At 35.0% G+C, this 9,086-nt stretch overlaps 1 non-coding gene across 1 annotated transcript; it reads left to right on the top strand.

Annotated features, from left to right (window-relative positions):
- The first annotated feature begins 6,488 nt into the window (after positions 1-6,488).
- Positions 6,489-6,620, top strand: LOC132376499 (small nucleolar RNA SNORA70). The gene has a single exon (XR_009506333.1). It is a non-coding gene; the product is annotated as a small nucleolar RNA SNORA70 (small nucleolar RNA).
- The last annotated feature ends 2,466 nt before the right edge of the window (positions 6,621-9,086 follow it).

Genomic DNA, 9,086 nt, shown 5'->3' with positions numbered 1-9,086 from the left:
TTGTTTAAAGGAACACAAAAATCTTTGCTAGAATTTTTTAAATGATCACAGTTTTTTTCCTTCCTTTAAATTTCAGCAAATTAAATATATTGCAGTTCTACTGATATAAATTGGGAAGACTTCAGATTTTACCAGATGTCCAAGGAAATGTCAGATGACCTATGATTTGTGCTAATGACAGGAAGTTATAAAGCAGGGAGATTGGATGTAAAACCCCACCTCCTGGAGGTGATTTCTTTCCTCTCTCCTCCCCAATTGGCTAATGATGGATTCTCAGACATTATTTCAGTCTTAAATTTAGTGGAGTAAGTGTTACTCTCTAAGATGTCAGTGTATTAAAAACTAGGATATAATTATATTTAATGTGAACACTATTTATTATTGTGTTCATACTAAAAATTAATGCTTGAAAATGATCAAATGAGATAAGTTTATCTTATTTAAAATTTCAGTGATTTTATATATGTTCTGAAAAATAAGCCTTTTTGAAGAAAAACTGAGTTTAGTTATGGAGGGCAAATTGACATAATTTTCAGAGAAGCCTAAAAATTACTTCTTTTCCTGGAAGAAAATGATAAATATAATGTAATTTAAAATAACAAATAATATGAATTAATTACTCCCATAACTGGAGAGGCATCTTAGTATTTTTGCTCTATTTTAACTTCAAATAAGTATAATTATAAGTAGTTTTGTCTCTGCACAAAGTAGGAAGTACATCAATGGGTGTTTTTCCTTACTCCTTGTTATTGTGAGGCTCAAAAGATAGTGGACATTAAAGCTCTTTTCTATACTAATATAAGATGAAAACATTTAGAAATACTTAGTTTTTATGTAAGCATGATTTATTAGTATTTTAGGCAGAGCATGAATATCTGTCTATAACAAACAATGTCCAAAGATTTCTATTCTTTATTCATAAAAAGTTAATTCAACATGCTGTAAGTCTTTTCAGCAACTTGATCTACCTGCCTAGTCTAACTGTTCATAGCTCTAACCTAAACCACTCACTTAGAAAATTGAAATTAAAAAGTCAGTCAGGGCCTCTGCAGAAGCTGGATGGCTCAGAACCTGAGCCGTAGACTGGAGCTCTGTTTCCTTTCTCTATTACCAAACAACCAGTCATTATATTGAAAAGGAGCACCAAGAAACATATGTTATTCTTCTCAAACATAGATGGCGCTACTGACCCACCATCACAGAGACTGTTCAGTTTTCACCACTGGCTGTGGACAAACATCAATCTATGTCTGGTCACCAGATAGTTTCTATTTTTGGAGAGCTAACTGAGGTTAAGGGTGGGCTGAGGTTCTTAGCAAGGATCTGTTATTGTTGTGTGTAACTAATTGTGCTAATATTTAGAAACAGTAACACACTGGTTGACTGGACTTTTCATGTTCCAGTGATTAATCGGTAGATATTGTAAGTGAAAACAAAGGATATTGATCTAGATGCTTTTTATTTAGTTAATTGTTTGTGAGATGCTGAGTACTTTATTGCATCTTCTTTGCATCTGTTTTCTCAATTTGAATGGGAGGGAAGGAACCAACATTTATCCACCATCTAGTGTATGCCAGTCACTGGGCTGTTTATAAATATTTAATCCCCTCATCCTATGGGGAATGGCTTCTTATCTTTATTTCAAACATAACGATGAAGGTCAGAGATACTCTATGGCCTGAGATCTTCACCAAGGTGGTGGTGTTCAAGCCTAGTTCTACATGACTTAAGATCTGACTTCAAATGTTCTTTTTATTTAAACCAGTCCTCGGAATAATAATATTAATCTTATAATATAGCCTTAATACAAACTTTATACTAACACTGGCTTATTGGTGCCACGGGGAAAGGTAAATAACCTTTGGAAGGATAAAATACATCAGAAGCTCTTTTAAAGAACTTCACAGAGCTAAGTCGCCAGATTAACCAATGATGTCTTTTCTTCTGTACAGAATACAGTGACTTGTATAAGTGAGGATTTAGAAATACATAAAATATATCCTCAGTTGTTTATATTATCTAGTTCAAGCCCAACAACTAGAATTGTGATTTTTAAAACTTATGCATAGACATTCACAATTTTATTAAGAATTTTAAGAAGCTGGATACTTTTAAGTCCATGGTAATCATAGGATATATATATTTTTTTGGGTTGAAAAGTTTATCAAAAATTGGCTACTTTTGATGATTTGACAAGATACTTTACTATATCATTTATATTGACTGCTTCTAAAAAATATTAGGACCACTGTCTTCAGAGACAGGAGGAAAAAAATTGCTACAAATTATTTCAAAATTTGAAAATATCTAGAAATGCCTGGCAAGGTTCTCTCTCATATACCCAGTCTAACCTGATTACATCAGATATACGTAATCTCTCTAAGACCATGTTAATGCGATATCATAAAACATAAGGCTTTTTTTTCTGTGTAAATTTTCTAAATAAGATAGATACCTTTTGATTGTATTCTGTAACTTGATTATACTGTTCCTAAATCTCTACAATTTAGTTAGAATATAAAGTCTTCTCAATTCTTTGCATTTAAGCTACTTGTCATTATGATTTGGTAAAGAAATTCCAGGAGAGAGTCAGTTGTGACCGTTAGGAAGAAGGATGCTTACCCAACAAAGACATCAACACAGGAGCAACATCAGAGGCCAGTGATTCAAGGCATGGAGTCATGAAGACTTTGGGGCCAAGAAAAATTCAAACGTTGGGATATCCTTCAAGAGGTCAAGAACAAACAGGAAATGATCACCATGAGTCATAAGTTTCAAGTGAATCTAGGAGATTTGATTTAAGCAGGCATAGGGCTGGCAATTTGTAGATGGCTCTAGACCGAGAATTTGATTGCAATCTTGACAGCTAGAAATGGAAAGGCAGATAAAATGCAGGGCCTCAGACACGGAGAGAGGGTTGTAGGAATGGAATGCCCAGCTAATGGAAGAACTGGCTCTAAGGAAACTTGGTAATTGGGTAGAATATTGAAAAAGAATCTCAGAACTCAGATTACATAGTTGGAGGGGTGGAGTGGAGTTCCAGATACTATCCATTTTGTATTACCCTTGTCTTTCTTCCTGTTGTATATACCCTTCTACTTACACACAGGCTCTTAAAAATTTTGCTTTCATAGGCACTTTGTATATATATTTATTTTCCTCTCTCTCCTACTTTAGCAGTTTCTCCCTCTTTCTTGCATGTTCGTAAAGCATTCAGAAATTCAAACATAATCCAAGATCTTTCTGTATAATCAAAAAAGCAAAAAATTTCTTTCATCAGAAGTCTGCTTCCAGATTCCATCACATTTTAATGTTTTCCTTAGTAGGCTCAACAAAAAACCCAACCTCTCAAGACTTCGCTTAAATTTCCAGTCTTGACTTCTCGATTTTTCATTCACTTTCCAGTGGTCTGGTTTTCATCTCCATTCCCCTCTAAAATTGTTGTTTCATGACTTCCATGTTATCAAATCAAAGGATACTTCTCTGTCCTCATTTCCCTGTGTTTCTTAGTATTCAACACAGATCACCACTCACTTTACATTGAAATAATTTTTTTCTTGGATTCCAGAACACCATATTCTCTTGGTTATCCACATAAGGAATAATTTGACTTTGGAATAAGAAAAGTGATCACCGCATATCTTTTTAGTGCCATGCTGCAGTCTAGAGGGATTGTCTCATTGTATGGGGATTCTGAGCCTTGCCTTTGATCTGTTTTACAACTGGGAATTGCAGATAACTGAAAGCAATGGAAATAATTCTTGTCTACAGACATGAAAATAAATTTTATCTGGTGGGGGAAATAATTCTTACCCTCTCCCCTTCCTACTAATAAACCCAGTTTGGGGGTCCATTTATAAATTTATTATTATTTCTTTAATCCATATAAGCTTGTGATTCTTTGACTTCTCCTTTGAATTGGTTGTGACATCTGTCTGGTTCCCTTAATTAATGAGATAAAGTTTTGACACATATTTATTTCATGTCTGTATGAGAGTTATGGTTTTTACTTCCCAAAAAAGTATCCTTTAACACCACTTCTCCCTGATCTGACTGGCTACTGTCTCTCAGTCTCATTGGTTGGCTTCTACTTTTTTCTACAGATGATTAGCTTTTGCTCTATTTTCCCAATAAGTAATATAATTTGGGCAACCTCAGTTTTCAGCGATATCTCTATGCTGATTACTTCCAAATATTTATCTGTTGCTTTAACCTTTCACCTGAGATCCAGAATCATATATCCAATTCCTTATTGGAGAGCTAGGTTTTATTGATAGTGAATGTTTTGCAAGAAAATGAAATGGACTTCTTCATTACTGCTCTACCTCCATCCACAAAGAAAAACAACAACAACAATAATAAGCAAACCATCAAAAAACAAACTTGTTCCTCTCCCAGATTTCCTCATTTCAATAAATGTTAATACCATCTAGCCAATTGCTCAAGCAAGAAACTCAAAACTCCATATTATTTTATCCATCTGTAATCTTTGTTTCTTCTACCCTAAAGTATCTCAAATTGGTTACTTGTCTTAATTTTTACCGTCACCATCACATCACCTCTTGCCTAGAACATCATAAGGGCTGTCTGGTTTGTCTTGCTCACTATTTCCATTCTTGCCCTTCTGTATTCCATTTGCTACAAAGCAGCCAGACTGATCTCTTTAAACATAAATCAGATTATTTCACTTTAACACTTAAGACCCTTTAATAGCTTCCAATTTCATTTGGAAGAAAATTCAAATTCCTTACTATGGCTTACATAATTCTCTATCTCCCCAAATCATTTCTCTTACTAATTGCTGTCTCACTTACTATGCTCCAGCTATGGAGGACTTATTCCTTTTCCTTGAATAATCACAAACCTTTCCTGTTTCTAGGACTTTACACTTACTTTCCTCTATGTAGAACATACTCTGACTTTTCATAAGCTTGACTCTTTCCTGTTTGAATCTGAAGAAAAGTATTTTCAGATTTCAAATCACCTTCCTCAAAGAGTTCTCATCTTACCCTGCCTACAGTAGCCTCATCCCCCCTTATTTTCTGTCTCACCACTTAGCCTTTCTCCTTCACATTTACCACAAACCACAATATCTTTCTTTGAATTTTTAAAACTGCTTTTATGTGTTTATATCTGCCCAGCTCTGCCTTCTCCACTTCCCCTTTCCTCTACAGAATACAATACACCTGGGAGGCAAATACCTTGCCTGCCCTTTTCATCCTCTTATTCCCAGAATCCAGGATAAACCCTGGATCATAAAAGACACTTACAATGTTTTTTAAAACATGAATGAATTGATGAAGTATTAATCTTATACTTCTGAAATAATATTTTATCAATATCTACCTCAATCTCTCTACTACAGAAGGTGAAGTGCAACTTGTGATATAACTTTTACTCATTCCTGTTTTCCTAGGACTGGTATCATGCCTGGTGCATAGTAGGCACTCAATAAATATTTCTTAAATACATGAATGAATGGAGTAAGTAATATAATCCCAAGGTCAGAACAGATTCTTAGCTGCCACTTTCCTGCCATAGGCCAGCTTATAGCTCCAGTATTTGAGGCCGAATGAGTGCCAAGTCTGGCACAGGACGGAGTCTGGAGATGAAGGATGATTAGACTTGGGTAAGAATTAGAGGAGCAGGCAGGAAACAGGCAGACCATTGAACTACTTTTAGTCTCTAGGTCATTTATTTTGGTGACTAGTTTTTGACTCAGACTCAATTTATGGGATGTCAAAGTCTTTACATCTATAACATTATGGTTCATTTATTTTCTTCTCAATAAATAGCCTTATCCATTTGATTATGGAACACATTTTATCTTATGCATGCTCTCTCTCCAACCAGAAACTTTCCTGACAGAGGGAAAACTTTGCTTTTGTTGGCTGTCTGATAACCATATTCATAAGTTTTATTTGAGTTTATTTTAGTAGTTGCAGGAGTTGAATTACACTGCCTAAATCAAGATAACTTTTTCTCAACTCCAAACATTGAAAAACCCCCAATTAAAATTTTAATACAATCTCACATTTCTTGGAAAGCTTAACAGAACCTGTATTAATAGTAAGAGAGATTTGAAATATATTTGAATATTTTTCTGGAAATTATGTATACATACATAAATTATTAGTAGGAAAACTAGACAAGGCTCATTTTCATTGCATTAGTATTTCTTAAAGAACACCAAAGTGAAATATCTAAAACAAACTCCAAATGGAGCAGAAATCAGAGGAAGTAACACATAATTGCTTTTATTTAGAACAGGAATCTTGAATGGGGAGTTTTTTTCATTTTTTTTTAAGCAAGTAGAAAATTATTTCTAATGGAACCAGTGCAACATAGACTTACACAAATCTATTATGTGAATACTGTCTTATTTCAATTAATTCTGATTGTGATGTTTTAGGATCAATTTAGCCTGCTAGGAAATCTTGAATTTGGATAATTTTTAAATATAAGTACTGATGATTAAAAAAAGAGTTTAGCAGCCAATTAAGCCGACTGTGTTCTTTTCCCCATGGGAAAAGTGCGCAATGGCTGCAAACAGCGGCCTCCTTGGTAGTGTACCAGCCTGTTGCCTGTATGGGTTGCCCTAAGGGACCTTGGAGACAGCTCTTTCCAGTGGACATTAATGACCGGCATGCTGTCCCCAGTCTAGGCTCCAGACAGGTATGTGCGGTGCCTTTGGAAAGCCCAGGGCACAGTGGCCAGGGTCCACATTGGCCAAGTCATAATGTCCATCCGCATCAAGCTGCAGAACACGGAGCATGTGATTGAGACCCTCCGCAGGGCCAAGTTCAAGTTCCCTGGCCGCCAGAAGATCCACATCTCCAAGAAGTGGGGATTTACTAAGTTGAATGCAGACGAATTTGAAAACATGGTGGCAGAAAAGCGGCTCATCCCTGATGGCTGTGGGGTCGAATACACCCCTAATCGTGGCCCTCTGGACACATGGCGGGCCCTGCGCTCGTGAGAGCCTTGGCGCTGTCCCCTCCTTACTCATGCCCACCAATAAATCCTACTTTCCTGTCAAAAAAAAAAAAAGAGTCTATTTTACTTAGAGCGAAAGAAGATTCAGCTTTGATGGTGACTGTTCATTAATGTGGGAGTAGAAGAACTGCTCTAAACTCAGATAAGACTTAATTCCTTAAAACTATCCATAATTTAGGAATAACTCCTTGCTAGAAAGTGACATAGTATATAAATATATAACATTTAAATGTACAAATTAAGTACGAATTTAATAATCTCAATAACTATCAGGTCCAACGAAGAATAATTTAGGGAGAATTTGGGTTAATGGAAAGGATCTTAAACAAAGAATGAGAACTCTGCATTCCAATTCTAGGTCTGACCTGAATTTATTTTATTCTAGGACAAGTAAATTTATCCCAGTGAACTAGAAATCGTCATCTGTAAAATAAGGGGATAAGACATCTTATGTTTCTATGTTTATAGTTAAAGCTCAGCCCTTCACTGAACAATAGGGTATAAGGAGTTATGATCAAGCCTTAACTTATCCACTACTGTACTTAAAGTCTATATTCACAGAGAGAAATAAAAAATCAAAGAATCTAGTCTAAGGGTCTTTTTATATATCACACTTCTTGAGAAATACCTAAATGATTATTTTTGCCTTTTTGCATCACTTTTGATTTCCTGATCCAAGTGGATCTGTTGGCTATGATCAGTTCTTGGATTCCTTATTCTTAAAGAAAATAAGGTCAAAGGAAAGAATAGTCTCGATCTAGAAACTCTTCTCACTCACTGTCTCCTTGGGATTGTTTTTTTAATACATTACCTCATCTGCTCTGTTACCTACCTGAGGTTTTGAATAAAATTTTAAAATTAATTATAAGCATTTTTCATGCATATATACTCTTTACAGAATATTGGAACATATATGACTATGAGTATAGAGAATATAACTAAATATAACAATAGTCATTGTCTATTTGGAAAAATTGTAACCTATGCTAATGTCATTTATTCCTTCTTTGGAGATAAAGAGTAATTCAGCTGATCTAATAGTCTTGTGAAGTAGGTAAGAAATGTTTCCTACTGCCTGCACACATATGAAAATAAAAATAACAAAAAAGTAAATAAATTACCTAAGATATCTAAATGAGTAAATGGAAAGCTAGGAAATAAACATTGTAGCTGGAATTAAGATAAAAATACTGAGACAGTATATTAAATTACAGCTTAACTAGTTTTAAATCATCGAAACCTTGAATTCATTATGCATTGTGCAGTATATAAAGTGATTCATAAAAATACATCAAGAAAATTTATGTCCTATCTTTTAAAATTAATCCAGACCACCATTAAGTTTGGTTAGTAATGAATTTTGAAAAGAGAGAGTTTAGCGCAGACACCTCTTATTGTTAAGTTTTTCTGTTAAGCAGAGTGAACCAGAAACATCATGGTCCAGTGTGCCCACAGCAAATATTTACAATTTTAACAAAGTCATGTAGCTTTTTCTAAATTCCTGTCAGAGAAACCATTTTCACTGCACTGGGAAATTTTCTTTTTTCCAGTTTCATGCTCTAGGAATGACAACTGTTATGGTTGGAATGTTTGTGTCTCTTCAAAATTCATATTTTGAAAAATTTTAATGCCCAATATGATGATGTTGGGAGGTGGGGCTTTTGGGAGGTAATTAGGTCATGAAGGGAATTAGTGCTCTTATAAGAAGAGACAGGAGAGAGCTTTCTCCTCTGTCTCTCTGTCTCTCTCTGGCATGTGAGGACACAATGAGAAGCCAGTCATTTGCAAACCAGGAAGAGTACTCTTACATGATGCTGGATTGAGCACCTTGATCTTGGACTTTCCAGTCTCCAGAACTTTGAGAAATAAATGTTTGTTGTTTTAAGACTCACAGACATAGAAAACAAACTTATGGTTATCAAAGGGGAAAGGAGGGGGGAAGGGGAAGGGATAAATTAGAATTTGGGAGTAATACATACACACTACTGTATATAAAATAGATAAACAACAAGGACCTGCTGTATAACACAGGGAACTATACTCAATATTTTGTAATAACCTATATGGGAAAAGAATCAGAAAAATATAAC

This window comes from Balaenoptera ricei, chromosome 12, assembly GCF_028023285.1.
Source record: "Balaenoptera ricei isolate mBalRic1 chromosome 12, mBalRic1.hap2, whole genome shotgun sequence".
Lineage (NCBI taxonomy): Eukaryota > Metazoa > Chordata > Mammalia > Artiodactyla > Balaenopteridae > Balaenoptera > Balaenoptera ricei.
Note: the sequence above shows the minus strand (reverse complement) of the source record. Positions and strands in the feature narration are given on the sequence as shown.